The 6,706-nt window shown below is 45.1% G+C and overlaps 1 protein-coding gene across 1 annotated transcript in view; it reads right to left on the reverse strand.

Moving 5' to 3' along the window:
- rab3b (RAB3B, member RAS oncogene family) overlaps window positions 1–6,497 on the reverse strand; it is a 22,317-nt gene extending 15,820 nt beyond the window's left edge. The window contains exon 1 of the mRNA XM_031312071.2: window positions 6,062–6,497. The gene's annotated coding sequence lies outside the window, so the exon portion shown is untranslated. The remainder of the gene's footprint in view (window positions 1–6,061) is intronic.
- Window positions 6,498–6,706: the final 209 nt, after the last annotated feature.

Below are 6,706 nucleotides of genomic sequence, written 5' to 3' on the forward strand. Positions count from 1 at the left end.
CCGTGTCTCTGGACGGAGACCAGTGAAGGATATTAGAAGATCTTTCCCGGTGATGGCTGAGCGTTACTGAGCAGCCTCCAACTGAGCTTGAAGACGTAGATGTGACGTGAGCAACCTGTCTGAAAGTTGGAAGTCTTCTGGTAGCTGTGCCAAGAGAAATCTCAATCATTCCCAATCTAGCAGAGACGGAGAGCGTAGGTATATGTAAGGAGATAACATAGACACAGGCTAATTATTGATCACTAAAATGATAGTTAACATTAGTAATTAAACTTAAACAGCTAATGGAAGTCCAAACTGCCTGAGAGCTTCTCCTGTACTATACGGTAATTCCTCTACTATGAGACAGTAAGTCTCGTGGTTATGACCCAATCGTTAGCCTATTTTTATAAAAACGTCTGCTACGGAGCCATAACGTGAGCTACAAGGTAATGGAGCCTTTTATACATTGTCGTGTTTCTTTAGAAATAAACAATGGACAAATAGAGTCTTTAAACTCTTCAGATGTAAAGTTATTCTCTGTCAAAGTGACGTCAAAATGAATGGCAGTCAATGGGATGCTAACGGGAGGTGATGGCTTGGTAGCATCAAAATGGCGCCATAGGAGCTACGGGGTCCGAGGAGAGGCTTACCCCCTTGGGGAAGAGGAGGAAAGTGAGAGTAATATTACCTCCTGTTACCAAACGCACAGACGGACTACGGATCGTAGCCTCAGAGAGACGTCACTTAGACACTTTGGGCTGACGAATCTTTCTAATGACACATTTTCACAGTCTGATACTTCAGTTTCACTACAAACTGAGACTCTCTTGACTTGCAAAGTTATTTTTTAAACTGACGAACATCATATGTGTAATTATTCATGGCTGAATTCAAACGGGATTAAAGAAAGAACAAGGGCCCTATTTTAACGATCTAAGCGCATGGCGCAGGTGCGTTTAGGGCGTGTCCAAATCCACTTTTGCTAGTTTGACAGCGGAAAAAAGTGTGTGTGTGTGTGTGTGTGTGTGTGTGTGTGTGTGTGTGCACTGCTGTGCGTCCCTGTGTGTGTAACAAGCATAGTGTGCGCGCTGTGCACGAGCCTAGGAGCATTTTACTAATGCTCTGTTAAAATAACAATGAAATGCTGCGTTATTGACTTTAGACCAGGTTTTTGTTGGTCAATGGTGCCATCACTTCCCGCTGCCTCAAGATAGCAATACACCCAGAATGCACCTGAACACACCTCCCTGTAAGACCAGCACGCCCTGAATGCACCTGAACACACCTCCCTGTAAGACCAGCACACCCAGAATGCACCTGAACACACCTCCCTGTAAGACCAGCACACCCAGAATGCACCTGAACACACCTCCCTGTAAGACCAGGACGCCCAGAATGCACCTGAACACACCTCCCTGTAAGACCAGGACGCCCAGAATGCACCTGAACACACCTCCCTGTAAGACCAGCACGCCCAGAATGCACCTGAACACACCTCCCTGTAAGACCAGGACGCCCATGGGCGCAAAGATGGGCGCAGGTGCATTTGCCATTTAAACCACGCGGGCGCTGGACGCTATTTGTCTTAAAATAGCAAAGACACTTGCGTCGGGATTTCCCTCAAGTCTCTCAAACTTGAGTCCCATCTCTGCCGTGTCGTGAGAATATCTTTATTTAAACAACAACAAAAAATTCAACTGGGGATCAAGGAGGACGTGTCCAACTCATGTTTCATTGTCCTCCACTTTTACAGTCTTTTAAACTTTCACAAGAAGGGAGTGATTTAGGACGCAGCTCATGTGTTCGGGGAGGCTAGTTGCAGCTGGATGAAGCCTGACAGGAAGCTCGACAACTCAGAAACAATAGAAAGTACTCAGCAAGAAACAAGCTGCATGTAACCTTAACGGGCAATTGCGCACCTTCAGTTAGCGTCCACTAAAAGTTCTGTTGTTGCCGCTGACAGACTCAGATTATTATTCTAAGTGTGTGACAACATTATGAAAGGATCCCTACAGAGATAGACCTTTTAGTTAAAGAGGAAGATCCTTTTAGTTTAACATGAAACAGCCCCGAAATCACCATCACCAAACTACACCAGACTCCATGTAAATAATCACTAATTTTATCATCGTAAAACACACTTCATTTAAAGTTGACAGAAATAAAATAAAACTACCAAAAGCCGTCTTGGTTCATCTTTCCACTGTTCCAACAATCACCACTCTGGTTTGGTTGAAATAAACGCTTAATTCACCCATTTACATGTGGAGAGATGCTGGCTCTATACATGCTAAAAGTAGTGATTATTTACATGGAGTCTGGTGGAGTTTGGCGAAGGTGATTTCTAGGCTGTTTCACATTAAACTAAAAGGATCTTACTCTAACTAAAAGGTCTATCTCTGTAGGGATCCTTTCCATTTTCCGAGTCTGGTGAGTAAAATAGTTTCCTTAACACGACCATCAAAACCTTTGCTTTAATGTGGGTTTTTAACGACTCTCGTTTCAGAGGCAGTTAACAGTTTAACAGGTTTTCCTTTCTCACTTCAGATTAAACCTTCCTCGGCCTCCAGCTGTGAGGAAACCTGTCGGATTAGCTGAAAAACTGCACAGGAGCTGCTCCTCTTCGTTCCTGAAAAGCTGACGTTTCAGAAGTTCCCAGCCAGTGGCGTAGTCTAATGTATTGTAGTGGGTATACTGTACTGTATATAAATATATTGGCCTATATATATGGGCCAGAATCTGCCTTTGGGGGAGGAGGGGTCTGGGTGTCCTCCCCTAAGGTTATTTTGAGCGTCAAAGACGCATTTTTTTGCATTCGGATACACTTTTATGCACCAATTTACGGTGGAAATACCTTTATTTAGCCACTATGCCACAACGAAAAACACAGATGACAATTCAAAATATATTAAAATGATGTTGTTGCGTGTCATTGGGCATTTGTAAGTGGGTATATGGAAATCCTGGAGCTTTCTTAGTGGGTATACTGCGTATACCTGCGTATCACGTAGATTACACAACTGTTTCCAGCCAAATATACAGAATGATTCAAGCACAAAGAGCCAACAAACGTCACGTCATGTTAAACAAAGACGGAGTGCAAAGACACACTTCCTGTTCACCTGTCACGTCAATTAAAAAGCCTGAGCTGCCACTCTCCGTGGCCGACCGTGCAGACAGACTTAGTGTGTGAAGCGCTGAACGAATGTGAGCAGCAGATGAGTCAGAGCTGAAGATCCTGCTGGGTTCAATGTAGCGCGAGATGGCTGTTGTCAGTGGAGACTCATCCTCTCTGTCACGACCGAAGGGAGGAAAAGATGACTACAAAATCCATCCGATTCTATAGCTGCGGATGAACGCTTTTAATCTCTGGATTCTTACGAGACTTCACTGGAGATGTGATTCACTGGGAGGAAAATATCTGAGAAAGTCTTCTGCTGAATATAGAGAGAGTGATTTGGTTTGTCAGTTTCTGAAGTCTTCTGCAGCATCTGTCATAATTAATAAACAACGCATTCTCACCAACGGTTTGTGCGATATCGTCTTAAAACGTACTGTATGCACAGCAATTCGTAAGATATCCTACGAAGTTACGGCTGCCAGCCACATGACGGTGACAGTTTAGTTTAGCCGACAAAAGCTCATGAGCGCACTCCCTTTTAAAAAAAAAAAGTAGTCAAAAAAGTTAGCATTTCAGAACCGTAGGAAATGGACAGCGGTCGACACGAACACACACGCCTATTAACTCGATAATAATCTTTCAACTCAGGACAGCGCCACTTCTCACAAATACAGATAGGATTGGAGGGGGGTCACCAAAGAGGCGTTTTCATCCGAGAGACGCTGTGATTGGTGGATAGGATATGGAGCAGGGGACTGACAGCGACATAACCAATCACGCTATGACTGACGCTCCACTTAGCACCAACTGCAATGTTTAATTCGAAATGAATGTAGCCTACTGGCAGTCTGGCACACGTGGGTGCTAGGGATGTCACGAGGAACCGATACTACCGACACCTTCCGGTTCTAAAATGACGATGCCCATTTTTTGATGCACCGTATAGGCACCGTTAGCGACGATGCCAGCGTTAGCAGCAACCGTGCTACGCCTTTTCCAGAACTGATGGGGGCAGTATACGCTTCAGAGTGTTCCAGTCGATACATTCAGAAGAAGGTCACGAAGAAATGGCCGAGAGTCAACTCTACCCGAGGAGGGAGAACTTCGCTTCAGAGCTCAAACCTCCTATGGCGCCATTTTGATGCTACCAAGCCATCACCTCCCGTTAGCGTCCCATTGACTGCCATTCATTTTGACGTCACTTTGACAGAGAATAACTTTACATCTGAAGAGTTTAAAGACTCTATTTGTCCATTGTTTATTTCTAAAGAAACACGACAATGTATAAAAGGCTCCATTACCTTGTAGCTCACGTTATGGCTCCGTAGCAGACGTTTTTATAAAAATAGGCTAACGATTGGGTCATAACCACGAGACTTACTGTCTCATAGTAGAGGAATTACCGTATAGTACAGGAGAAGCTCTCAGGCAGTTTGGACTTCCATTAGCTGTTTAAGTTTAATTACTAATGTTAACTATCATTTTAGTGATCAATAATTAGCCTGTGTCTATGTTATCTCCTTACATATACCTACGCTCTCCGTCTCTGCTAGATTGGGAATGATTGAGATTTCTCTTGGCACAGCTACCAGAAGACTTCCAACTTTCAGACAGGTTGCTCACGTCACATCTACGTCTTCAAGCTCAGTTGGAGGCTGCTCAGTAACGCTCAGCCATCACCGGGAAAGATCTTCTAATATCCTTCACTGGTCTCCGTCCAGAGACACGGGATCTGGTGGTCCATTCTTATATACAGTCTATGATGCATACAGAGTATCGTCAGACAATCTGCTTCCTGTTTACACCGGCACGCACATGCCCAGTGTGTGTGTGACCGGTCATGTGATGTGTGTTGTTAGACGTGTTGATGATTAATTCTGCTACTGGAGCTGAAACTCTCGTGTGGACGGAGATCATTTTAGTCTCAAAATGCTGCTTGAAAATTAAAACGTAGTTGTGTGGATGGGCCCCCCCCCCCCCCTCCCCTCGCTCAGCCCCTGGTAAGTGGTGCAGAAAATGGACAATCTATTAAACCAAAATATTACGGTCAATATTAGGCACCACCCTGTACCCAGTGCCTTTGTTATGGGATATTTTAGGAGATTAAAGAATTTATTATTTATAGAGTAATTTATAATGAAACATAACCTTAATTTAAGATGATTTTGGGAAGATGACATGATATAATGATGGAGCTCAGGTGGGATCGACGATTCTGGATTCATATCAGGCCGGTGTTTGTGTGTGTGTGTGTGTGTGTGTGTATGTTTGTCTCTGTGTGAGTGTGTGTGTGTGTGTCTGTTTGTCTCTGTGTGTGTGTGTGTCTGTGTGTCTCTGTGGGAGTGTGTCTGTGTGTTTGTGTGTGTGTGTGTGTGTGTGTGTCTCTGTGTGTGTGTGTGTGTGTGTGTGTGTGTGTGTGAGAGTGTGTGTCTGTGTGTCTCTGTGTGTGTATGTGTGTCTGTGTGTATATGTGTGTCTCTGTGTGTCAGTGTGTGAGTGTGTGTGTGTGTATGTGTGTCTCTGTGTGTGTGTGTGTGTGTGTGTGTGTGTGAGAGTGTGTGTCTGTGTGTCTCTGTGTGTGTATGTGTGTCTGTGTGTGTGTGTGTGTATATGTGTGTCTCTGTGTGTCAGTGTGTGAGTGTGTGTGTGTGTGTGTATGTGTGTCTCTGTGTGTGTGTGTGTGTGTGTGTGTGTGTGTGTGTGTGTGTGTGTGTGTGTGTGTGTCTCTGTGGGAGTGTGTCTGTGTGTTTGTGTGTGTGTGTGTGTGTGTGTGTGTGTGTGTGTGTGTGTGTGTGTGTGTGTGTGTGTGTGTGTGTCTCTGTGTGTGTGTGTGTGTGTGTGTGTGTGTGTGTGTGTGTGTGTGTGTGTGTGTGTGTGTGTGTGTGTGTGTGTGTGTGTGTGTGTGTGTGAGTGTGTGTGAGTGTGTGTGTGTGTGTCACCGTGTTCTCTGTGTCTTACCTCTGCTGGGCGGATCTGATGCTCTCTCTCTCTCTCTCTCTCTCTCTTTCTGCAGCTCGCTCCCCAAATAATACGACTAAAATAATATTAAAACCAAGCAATGTGTCCTCTACAGCGACGACAACGAGTCCAAGCTGATCCAGCGACCGTCTGTACAGGGAATCAGGAACACCGGCTGCGTCGTATGCAATCAGAAGAGTGGAAATTTTTCCTGCAGAAATGAGGTGAAATTGGCTGTAAAACGTCTTCTTTCCGCGGTGCCACACGCAGCTTCTTTACGCAGGGCTTCACGCTGACATCCTGCGTTGATTCAAGGTGGAGCGAAGCGACGTGGGAATGTTTGCAAAAGGAGGCTGCAGCCTGCTGTCACCTCCTCCGCCCTAAAAATAACCCAGCACCACCGGCTTCTCTGTGAATGAATTCTGTTTTTTTTTGGGTTTTTTTTCCCTCCGCTGTTCTGCAGGCAGCTCCTCCGCCCTATCACACAGCAGATTTGTGCAGACGCGTACGCGGCAGGAGCGGCAGTCATCTGCGTGCTATGACTCATAACTGAAGCAGCGAGGCGTGTAATTGCTTCAGCATCAATAACAAGAGACATCAAACTGAGAGAAAGGGGACAGAATCTGCCTGTTTGTGCTGCATCAA

This window comes from Sander lucioperca, chromosome 11 (assembly GCF_008315115.2).
Source record: "Sander lucioperca isolate FBNREF2018 chromosome 11, SLUC_FBN_1.2, whole genome shotgun sequence".
Taxonomy (NCBI): Eukaryota; Metazoa; Chordata; class Actinopteri; order Perciformes; family Percidae; genus Sander; species Sander lucioperca.